Source organism: Jaculus jaculus, chromosome 14 (assembly GCF_020740685.1).
Source record: "Jaculus jaculus isolate mJacJac1 chromosome 14, mJacJac1.mat.Y.cur, whole genome shotgun sequence".
NCBI classification, from domain to species: Eukaryota; Metazoa; Chordata; class Mammalia; order Rodentia; family Dipodidae; genus Jaculus; species Jaculus jaculus.
Genome location: NC_059115.1, coordinates 16,701,950 through 16,713,176, shown reverse-complemented (window position 1 = coordinate 16,713,176; position 11,227 = coordinate 16,701,950). Strand labels below are relative to the sequence as shown.

The following is an 11,227-nucleotide window of genomic DNA, read 5'->3' as shown; positions in this document are numbered from 1 at the left end:
ACCCTACTTCAAAAATAATAATAATAATAAAAATAATAATAATAATAATAATAATAAATAATAATAATAATAAAACAAATAAAAACCAACAATTGGCGGCTGGAGATCATGAGGTCTGTGCCCAGCACTGCAGAAAGAAAGAAAGGAAAAGAAAATGAAAAATTAAGTTGCATATGTAAAGGAAATTATTCAGCCAGCTAAAGTTACTGTCTTCTGATTTCTTTGTACAAATTCAAGAACAGGAAAAATTGCACTTGTGTCTTTAAATATAGCGCATGAGTGTTGCTACAACAAATACACATGCAGTCACCCTCTAAGCAGGTCTGGTCTGGGGAGTCCTCAGCCCCGAGGAAACCAAAACTCAGAGTGAGAGCCAGACACACACCTGCGACCCCAGCACTTGGAGTCTGAGGCCAGACTGTCAAAGTTTAAGGGGAGCCTGGGCTACATAATGAGACCCTGTTTCCAAACTGTAGTAAATGCATATAATAAACCCACATGTCATATATACTAATTTTGTTTTGTTTTTCAAGGTAGCGTCTTGCTCTAACCCAGGCTGCCCTGGAACTCACAATGAGCCTCCTACCTCTGCCTCCTGAGTGCTAGGATTAAAGGAGTGTGCCATCATGCCTAGTTCTTGTTTTGTTTTTTGCCTTCATTGGGGCTAGAACCCAGGGCCTTGCACATGCTAGGCAAATGCTCTACCACTGAGTTACATCCCCAGACCCTTCCTGTGTAACTGAAATCACCACTAGATTAGTTATCTTACCTAATACAGTGTGTATAGTTGTTACACTATATGTGTTCAGGTCATAATGGGGGGGTCGTGTGTACATGTTTAGTACAGGCACATTCATTCGAGAGATCTAACTGCTTCCAGCAATAACAACACAATTGAATTGGTAGATGAAGAACCCAGAAAACAAAGGGTCACCATATAGAAAATTTTACACATGTGTCCCTGTCCCATCTTGACACCAGGCCAAATGTCCTTTATTTCACCACTTCTTCCTTAAGCTTCTTGTTCACATACTCGTATTTTCTGGTTTCATTGTGGAACGCTGTGCCTTGATTGACGTGTGCTGTCCAGAGCCCCCAGGAGCTGGGATGTCGCAGTCCTCTGTACATCCCACACAGAGAGCAGGACGCGTTCGCTGGGACAGTTTGCCTTTGGCCCTGGCCACCAACTCCTGCAGCCCTGGAAGCCTGACTGGAGAAGGTTGTGGACTTCATTTCCCAGAGGCCTCTGTGCTCGGCCACTCGCTCATGCAGCATGCTGGAACACAAGTGGTTTCCATGGACACAGCTGCCTTTTCCTCACCTTGGGGGCCCCTCTGGACACTGGGGGGTGATGAGATCTAGGTCGCTGTGTGTTGCCTAGGTGACAGCATGTCACCTTTCACTGCGGCTGTTGTGCAGGGCTTGCGCGTGTCAGTGAGGGCTCGCAGGGAGCATCAGACCTTGGCCGACCCCGCGCGAGGCCTTGACAGGTGCGCGGATACACGCCAGGAGCCCGGTGTGAGGCCTCAGAGCTGGCTCCCCGGCAGTGGCGCGGCGGTGAGGATGATGGCTGTGTCTCCCTTCCCTGGAAATACACTTATTGCATCTCCCTCAGGGTGACAAGGCATCAGTGTGCCTGGACCTGGGACTGAGCCCATGACTCCTGAGTGATCGCTTTGGGGCCGTTGAGTGCATCATCATCTGGTGAACACGAGTGTGGCACCGTAGCCTGTATTTCTGTCTTCTCTGTTGTTGCTTTCCCTTCATTTTCCAACCATGGGGTACCTCTTGAGACCAGTGGTGCCAAGTGAGACATAGGAGACCTGACCCTGCCATAAAACTGACCAAGGGAAAAGCTGGAGAGATGGCTTAAGATGGTTAAGGCACTTGACTACAAAGCCTAAGGACGCATGTTCAATTCTCCAGGTCCCCTGTAAGCCAGACGCACAGTGATGTACGTATGCAAAGTCACACGTGCACAAGGGGACACACACATCGAGTTCATTGCAGTGGCTGGAAGCCCTGTTGAGTCCATATGCTTTCTCTCCCCACCCCACTTCCCTCTTAAATAAATAAAAATTAAAAAATATTTTTGAGGGGCTTGAGAGATGGCTTAGCAGTTGAGGCACTTACCTGCAAAGCCAAAGGACCTCGGTTCGATTCCCCAGGACCCACATAAGCCAGATGCACAAGGTGGCGCATGGCTGGAAGCCCTGATGCGCTCTTCTCTCTCTCTCCCCCCACTCTTCTCTCTCTCCCTCTTTCTCTCTCACTCTCATAAATAATATTTTTTTAAGTTTTAAAACAAAAAAAAAAAGCCTACTTGACTACACATCATTTAATTTTTTTTTGGTTTATTTTTATTTATTTATTTGAGAGCAACAGACAGAGAAAGAGGCAGAGAGAGAGAGAAAGTGAGTAAAAGGGTGTGCCAGGGCTTCCAGCTACTGTAGATGAATTCCAGATGTGTGCGCCCCCTTATGCATCTGGCTAACGTGGGTCCTGGGGAATCAAGCCTTGAACCAGGGTCCTTAGGCTTCACAGGCAAGCACTTAACCGCTAAACCATCTCTCCAGCCCCTACACATCATTTTAAAAAAAAAAAAGTAGAATGATACCAAAGGAATGGTTTTTTAAATTTTGTATCTACTTATTTGAAAGCAGAGGAAGTTAGAAGAGAGAAACAGAGAATGAGTGTGCCTGGGCTTCTCACCACCACCACTGAACTCCTGATGCAAGCACCATTTTGTGCATCTGGCTGTTCGCGGGTCCTAGGGAATTGAACCCAGGTGATTAGGCTTTGTAGACAAGTGCCTTAACTGCTAAGCCATCTCTCCAGCCCTGATTTTGGTCTTTGTTCAAGAGTCTAATTTTTCAGAGCACTGCAGGGAAAACAATGGTTAGTTTAGCTGCCACGTTTAAAAATAGGTTGTGACTTCCAAGGCTCAGAGTCCATTGTGGAAGAGGTGGTGGGAAGAATGTAAGAGCCAAAGGAAGGGTAGAACTCCTTACAACGTGTTCCTCCAGACACAAAATGGCCTGGATATCTATGACCTCACAGTGTCTGACACTACCTACACAAGACCATCATAATGGGGGGAAAAGATGGTGACATCAAAATAAAAGACTGAGAGGGGGAGGGGAGATGATGGAGAGTAGAATTTCAAAGGGGCAAGTTGGGGGAGGAAGGGTAATTACCATGGGATGTTATTTACAATTATGGAAGTTGACAATAAAAAATAAATAAGTAAAAATTATCTCCAAAAAGGGGGTATGAGCCAGACATGATGGCACACTCCTTTAATCCAAGCACTTGGGAGGCAGAGGTAGAATAACTGAGTTTGAAGCCACCCTGAGACAACATAATGAATTCCAGGTTAGCCTGGGCTACAGCCAAACCCTATCTCAAAAAAGAAAAGGGGGCAGGGTGTGCTAGGGAGATGGCTCACTTAAGCCTGCAAAGCCTAACAACCCCAGTTCAATTCCACAGTACCCACATAAAAAGCCAGATTCACAAAGTGGCCCATGCATCTGGAGTTCATTTTCAGTGACTAGAGGCCCTGACATGCTCATTCTCTCCCTCCCCCTCCTCCCCATGCCTCTCTCTCCCTCTCTTCTTGCAAATAAGTATTTAGAAGATGGGTGCAAGGTTCTAGGGAAAGGGCTCAGCTGTTAAAGGAAGACTCTTTCTTATGAAGCATGCCAACCAGGGTTCATTTGCCCGTTAACCAAATGCACAAGGTAGCACATGTGTCTTGAGTTCTGCTCTGGTAAGAAGCCCTGGTACCACACCCATGTGCTCGCTCGCTCTCTCTCTCTCGCTCGCTCTCAAATATCTTTTTTAAATTATTTATTTATTTGTAAGCAGAGAGAAATGAAAGACAGAGACTGGGCGTGCCAGGTCTTCCAGCCTCTGCCAAGGAATTCCAAATATATGTGCCACTGTACCTGGCTTTATGTGGGTACTGGGGAATCGAACCCAGGTCATTTGGGCTTTGCAGGCAAGTGCCTTAACCATTGAGCCATCTCTCCCGGCCCCAAATAAAATTTTGTTTGTTTGTTGTTTTTCAAGGTAGGGTCTCACTCTAGTCTGGGCTGGCCTCAAACTCATGGTGAGCCTCTTACCTCTGCCTCCCAAGTGCTGGGATTAAAGGCATATGCCACCACGCCCAGCTTCAAATAAAATTTTTTAAAGATGAAGTTTGAGGGTTGCAGAGATGACTTAGTGGTTAAGTCATTTGCCTGTAAAACCTAAGGACCTGGGTTCTATTCTCCAGCACCCACGTAAAGCCAGATGCACAAGGCTGGAGTTTGTTTCCAGTGGCTAGAGGCCCTGGCATGCTCATTCTCTTCCCCCTCCCTCTCTCGCTCTCTCTCTCTCTCCCTCCTCCCCTCCGTCCTTCCCTGTGTATTGCTCTCAAATAATTAAAAGAAAAATTTTAAGTGGAAAGTGAGCAGTGGTCTCTGTCATCAAGTAATTTATAAATGGGAACTTGTTCTGTTAATTAGGACTAGTTTGTGGCTAACAGCTTCAGTCTTAGTTTTGTTATTGTGAAGTAGAATCTCACTGTAGCCCAGGCTGATCTGGACCTCCTCATAGTGATCCTTCCATCTCAGTTTCTCCAGTGATGAGGTTAAAGGCATGCGCCACTATGACCAGCCCTTGCTTTAGATTTTCTGTTTTGTTTTGGTTTACTTTTGGTTTTTTGAGGTAGGGTCTCGCTCTAGTCCAGGCTATCATGGAATTCACTTTGTAGTCTCAGGCTAGCCTCGAACACACAGTGATCCTCCTACCTCTGCCTCCTAAGTACTGAGATTAAAGGTGTGTGCCACCACACCGAGCCTTGGCTTCTGCCTATTTGTATTGGCTCTGACAGTGTGGTTTCCGTTGCTTTTTTTTTGTGAACTCATTCTAGCCCAGAATGGCCTTGAGTGCACAGCACTTCTCCCTCAGCCTCCCCAAAACTGGGAACATAGGCTTGAGGCACCATGTCTGGTTTGATTATATGTTCTGGATCTAGATCAGAGGTTGCTAAACTCTTTTATAATGTTTTTATTTTGTTAGTTTATTTGCAAGCTGAGAGAGAGAGAGAGAATGAGCACGCCAGGGCCTCTAGCTGCTGCAAACAAACTCCAGGGACATGTACTACCTTGTGCATCTGCTTCTATGTGGGTACAAGGGATTGAGCCCAGATAGTTGGGCTTTGCAAGCTAGCATCTTAACTGTTGAGTCAACTCTCCAGCCCTAATGATGGACAAACTTTTTAACTTTTTCTGTTAAAGATTAGGTGATCTGGGCTGGGGCCATGGCCTAGTGGTTAAGACACTTGCCAGCAAAGCCAAAGCACCCAACTTCATTTCCCCAGGACCCACATAAAGCCAGATGCATGAAGAAGAGCATGTGTCTGGAGTTCATTTGCAGTGGCTAGATGCCCTTGTGCACCCATTCTCTATCTGCCTGCCTGCCTGTCTCTCTCTCTCTTTATCTCTATCTCTATCTCTCTCTCCCCCCCCAAGTAAACAAATAAATAGGTAGATAGTTTAGGTGATAAATATTTTGTCTTCTGGGGGCTACATATGGTTGCATATGTTGCTGTTTTGAATTTCAGTAGTTGTTCTTTCTCTAACATCCTTAGTTTTTTTTTAACTTAAGTGACAAATTGTTATATTGATGACATATATGATGTTTTTTTAAATATTTTATTTTTATTTATTCATTTGAGAGCAACAGACACAGAGAGAAAGAGGCAGATAGAGAGAGGGAGAGAGAATGGGCGCGCCAGGGCCTCCAGCCACTGCAAACGAACTCCAGACGCTTGCACCCCCTTGTGCATCTGGCTAACGTGGGTTCTGGCGAAGCAAGCCTTGAACCGGGCTCCTTAGGCTTCACAGGCAAGCGCTTAACCACTAAGCCGTCTCTCCAGCCCATATATGATGTTTTGATATATGTGTATGCATTGTAGAATGATTAGATCAAACTGAATAACATTTCCATGCCTTACTAATTATCTTTTTTTTTTTAATTTACTTATTTAATAAACAGAATGAGAGAGAGAATGGACACACCAGGGCTTCCATTGCAAATGCACTCCAGATGCATGCACCACTTTGCATCTGATTTTACCTGAGTACTGAGGAACTGAACCCAGATCATCAGACTTTACAAGTAAGTGCCTTTAACCACTGAGCCATCTCCCAGCCCCTAATTATCATTTTTACAATAAAACTACTTAGTATCTACTTGGTTTTCAATTTTCTTTTTATATTTTATTTAAGACAGTGTCTCACTCTAGTCTAGGCTGGCGTCAAACCCATCCTGATCCTCCTGTCTCACCTGCTCAGTGTTGCACTAAGGCTTATTGATGGCCCTCTTTTGGGAGGCTATAGAGCCTTTAGGAGTGAGAACTAGGTTCTTATGAGTGAGCCTTTGAAAGTTATAGCCCAGCTTCTGGTTGGCCTTAATGAACTGAAGCCTTTGAGACTCTGCAAGCTAAAATAAGCCTTTCCTGTGTCAGACATTATGATCAAAGAAATGCCCAAGTAACTAACACAATCTAGACATGGTGACACAGACCTTTAATCCAGGCACTCAGGAAGCTGAGGCGTAAGATCACCAGGAGTTCAAGGCAGCCGGGTGCTACAGAGTGAGTTCCAGGTCAGCCTGGGCCACAGTGAGAAACCTACCTTAAAAAAAAAAAGTGTAAAGCTGGGCATGGTGGTGCATGCCTTTAATCCCAGCACTTGGGAGGCAGAGATAGGAGGATCACCGTGAGTTCGAGGCCACCCTGAGACTCCTAGTGAATTCCAGGTGAGCCTGGGCTAGAGTGAGACCCTACCTCGAAAAACCAAAAAAAAAATTTTTTAAAGTAACACAGACATAAGCCCAGAAGTGGGATTGCTGAGTTTGAGCATCACAGGAACTTTGATGTTATTTTCCATAATGGCTATAAATAACTTGTATTCTCATGAAGTTTTGTCATTGTTTGTTTTTTATTTAATAAATTTACTTTGTAGCCAAGCATGGACGTTCACAAGTATACTCCCAGCACTTGGGAGGTAGAGGCTGAAGAGTCATGAGTGCAAGATTACCCTTGGCTGCATGGCAAGTTGAAGCGCGGGCTTGGCTGCATGAGACTACACCAGAAAGAAGAAAAGATGAACAGGTCCAGGTATGGCGTGATATCTCGTTGTTTTAATTTGCATTTCCCTGGATATTACTTCAGATATTGGTCATTTTAATGTGTTCTTTTAAGAAACTATTCAGGTTTTTACCCATCTTTTTGACATTAATTAAAGTTTTTATTAGGTTATGAACCAGCATTTTCAGAGGATGGCCCCAGAAGCTTCATTAGCTCACCTCACTTAGGATAAAGGAAGGACTGGTTTGTAGCTCTGTTAGAAGTGGCGATTGATCAGCTTTTATGGATGATCAGGGGAGCCCGTGTAGAGGGAGTTACATTGTTGTATGACCATCTGCGTATGAGTTCTCTGTAAATAAGCAGAGGTAAAGTTCACACAGCCATTAAATATCCAAAAATCAAGAGACTAACCATTAAGACTATAATAGGTATAATCTTTTTCCATCACAAAAAACCTGAGATCCACTTACCTATTTTTTTTTTTTTTAGTCAGGTTAATTGTTTTCTGGCACTTAAACTGTATGAGCTCCTTGTGTTATAAGACTGTCATTGCTTTTTTTTTTTTTTTTTAATTATTTATTTGCAAGCAGAAAGAGAGAAGAGAGACAGAGAGATAATGTGTGCACCAGGGCCTCTAGCCACTGCAAACGAACCCCAGATGCATGCACTGCTTTGTGCACCTGGCTTTACATAGGTACTGGAGAATCAAATCTGTTTTGTTAGGTTTTGCAAGTAAAGCACCTTAACCTCTGAGCCATCTCTCCAGCTGTTGTTTTGTTGTTGTTGTTGTTGGGCTGGTTGGGTTTTTTTTTTGTTTGTTTGTTTTGTTTTGGTTTTTGAGGTAGGGTCTCATTCTGGTCCAAGCTGACCTGGAATTCGCTATGGAGTCTCAAGGTGGCCTTGAACTCTCGGTGATCCTTCTACCTCTGCCTCCCGGAGTGCTGGGATTAAAGGCTTGCACCACCATGCCCGGCTTGCTTGTTTGTTTTTTGAGGCAGGGTCTCAGTCTAGCTCAGGCTGACCTGGAATTCACTATGGAGTCTGGCCTCAGACTCAAGGCGATCCTCCTACCTCTGCCTCCCAAGTGCTGGGATAAAAGGTATGCATTAACACACCCAGCTCCCTGTTGTTGTTATTGCTGTGTGGTTTTGTTTTTTTTTTTTTTGGTGGGGGGGGGGTTAAGAGCGAAAGATAGAGACTGAGTATGGGTACATGAGGGTCCTCGCTATCCCTGGGGGTCGTTGGCCACCGATGTCCCAGGCGCAGGAGGAGTTGGGGGGAGCAGGGTGAGTGTGACCAGCAATGAACCACCCGGGAGACAGTCTGATGGGTAGGGCTTTGTCTCGTTTATTCAAAAGGGGGTGGGTGTGTACACACTTGGGAAAGGTTGAGGAGGCACACACAGACTGTAAGGTGATTGGATACATAGGGTTGTGGGTTGCTACCTAATTGGCTGGTGTTGGAAGGCAGTTGTGAGGGAGAAGTTGCAAGGGAAAGAACAGAAGGGCGGGAAAAGCTACGTGACTTCAGCCACATACTGGATGACAACAGCAGCAGGGAGACTGCTTGCTACCATATAAGGGTCTCTTGGCCAGCTGGCCACAAGGTCAGGAACTGCGGGGGGCTGGGGGGAGAGCCTTAGACTATGGAATGCTCAGGTGCTTTGGGATGGGGCCCAGGGGTCCCATTTCCTCTGGGCAAAGATGAGGCACACTACAACCTCCCTAGAAGGGAGGGCCAGCTCCGGAGCCAGAGTGGGTTCCCAACAATCAGGCCGGCTGCATCCCCCACAGACCAAGGGCCCCGGCCATGTCCAACAGCCCAGGCAGCTTTCTGACAGTCCCGGCCCATGTTTAGCAGTGCTGGACAGGTATGCCAGAGCCTCTTGCCCCACTGAAAACAAACTTCAAAAGCATGTGTCACTTTGTGCATCGGGATTTATGTGGGTATGGAGGAATTGAATCTTGGCCAACAGACTTTGCAAGAAGTGGCTTTAACCATTGAACCATCTCTCCAGCTCCGACCATTTATTTCTTATCAGATACATGGTTTGCAGGTATTTTCTCCAGTGCATAAGTCATCTCTGCATCAACTGTGAAGTTACGCTATTGTTACTGTTACTACTGTTCCCAGTGGCGCTGGGGACTGAACACAGTGCCTGTGCATGCTCAGCAAGCTTCTACCACTGAGCTACACGGTAGAACTGAACACAGGGCCTGTGCATGCTCAGCAAGCTTCTACCACTGAGCTACACGGTAGCACTGCAGAAGTTTTTAACTTGATTCGGTCCACTTGTCTGTTACTCAGATATACCTTTTAAGGTCACATTCAAAGATTCTTTATGAAGAACAACCTCCAGATCTTTTCTCATGTTTTCTTCTTTTTGGTGTTTCAAGGTAAGGGCTCACTCTAGCCCAAGCTGACCTGAAATTCACTATGTAGTCTCAGGGTGGCCTCAAACTCATGGTGATCCTACCTCAGTCTCCCTAGTGCTGGGATTAGAGGCATGGAGGCATGTACCACCACACCAGGCTTTTTCTCATGGTTTTTTTTTTTTTTCAATCAGTTGTGTCATTTATGGTCTACTGTGTAAGTCATTAAAGCATTTTGAGCTGATTTAGGTACATGGATTGAGGTAAAGATCTAATTCTTTCTTCATGTGAATATCTAGTCATCTTGGTAGTATTTATTAAGGAAGTGGTCTTTTCCTTGTGTGTGATCTTAATTCCTTCACCAGTGCTCATTGATGATACATATGTAGATATTTCACGGGCTTTCTGTTCTGATCTAATTTTGTGCCAATACCTCAGAGGGGGGTTGTTGTATGGAGCACGTGTGTCTGTGTATTAGATAGAAAGAGGCAGATAGAGAGTATGGGCACACTAAGGCCTCTAGCCACTGCAGACAAACTCCAGACACATGTGCCACCTTGTTATCTGGCTACTCAGGAATCAAACCCTGGTTGTTAGGCTTTGCAGGCAAGTGCCTTAACTACTGAGCAATCTCTCTATCTCCTGTTGTATGGACTTTTTTTTTTAATGAGAGATAAAGAATTGGCACACCAGGGTGTCTAGCCACTGCAGTCCAAGTCCAGACATGTGTTCCACCTTGTGCATCTAGCTTACATGGGATCTGGGGAGTCAAACATGGGTCCTTAGGCTTCATAAGCAAGCACCTTAACCACTAAGCCATCTCTCCAGCCCCAGTATGGGCTTTTTTGTTTTGTTTTTGTTTTTTAAGGAAGGGTATCTCTGTACCCCACACTGACCTGGAATTCACTCTGTATTCTCAGGGTGGCCTCGAACTCACAGCTATCTTCTCACCTCTGCCTCCCGAGTGCTGGGATTAAAAGGCGTGCGCCACCACACCCCACTTTGGACTAAGGAGAAGTGTACAAACATCGGCTCACGAGGATAGGGTGCCTACCACAGAAACAAAGTAAAGACCCCAGCACGCCAGTGCGGTCTGGTGAGCCAATGATTTTAACTGGGGTTAAAGATTCCACCATGCCAGTGCAGCTTGGTGAATCAAGAATGGTAACTGAGGCCTGGAGATGGCTTAGCAGTTAAAATGCCTGCCTGAGAAGCATAATGACCCAGGTTCAATTCACTAGAACCCAAGTAAGCCAGACATGCATGGTGAAACATGCATCTGGAGTTCGTTTGCAGTGGCAGGAGGCCCGGGTGCACCCATTATCTCTTTCCCCCTCTCTCTTTCTCTCTCAAACAAATTTTTTTAAAAAAATTTTGAAATAAAGTGTAATTGGAGCTGGGTGTGGTAGTGTAAACCTTTAATCCCAGCACTTGGGAGGCAGGGGTAGGAGGATTGTGAGTTCCAGACCAACCTGAGACTACATAGTGAATTCCAGGTCAGCCTGGGCTAGAGTGAGACCCTACCTTCAACCCCCACACACACACAAAAAAAGTATAATTGGGCCAGGCATGGTGGCACACATCTTTAATCCCAGCACTCAGGAGGTAGAGGTAGAGGATTGCTATGAGTTCAAGACCTTCCTGAGACTACATAGTGAATTGAATTCGAGGTCACCCTGATTTGGAGCAAGATGTTGCTGTGGAAGAAAAGAGAGAG

General features: G+C 45.5%; 1 protein-coding gene across 2 annotated transcripts in view; it reads left to right on the top strand.

Moving 5' to 3' along the window:
- Positions 1-6,112: 6,112 nt before the first annotated feature.
- Positions 6,113-11,227, top strand: part of Znf331 (zinc finger protein 331) — a 28,203-nt gene continuing 23,088 nt past the window's right edge. For both annotated transcript variants that reach the window (XM_045133519.1, XM_045133516.1), the window contains exons 1-2: positions 6,113-6,165; positions 7,014-7,168. The gene's annotated coding sequence lies outside the window, so the exon portion shown is untranslated. The remainder of the gene's footprint in view (positions 6,166-7,013; positions 7,169-11,227) is intronic.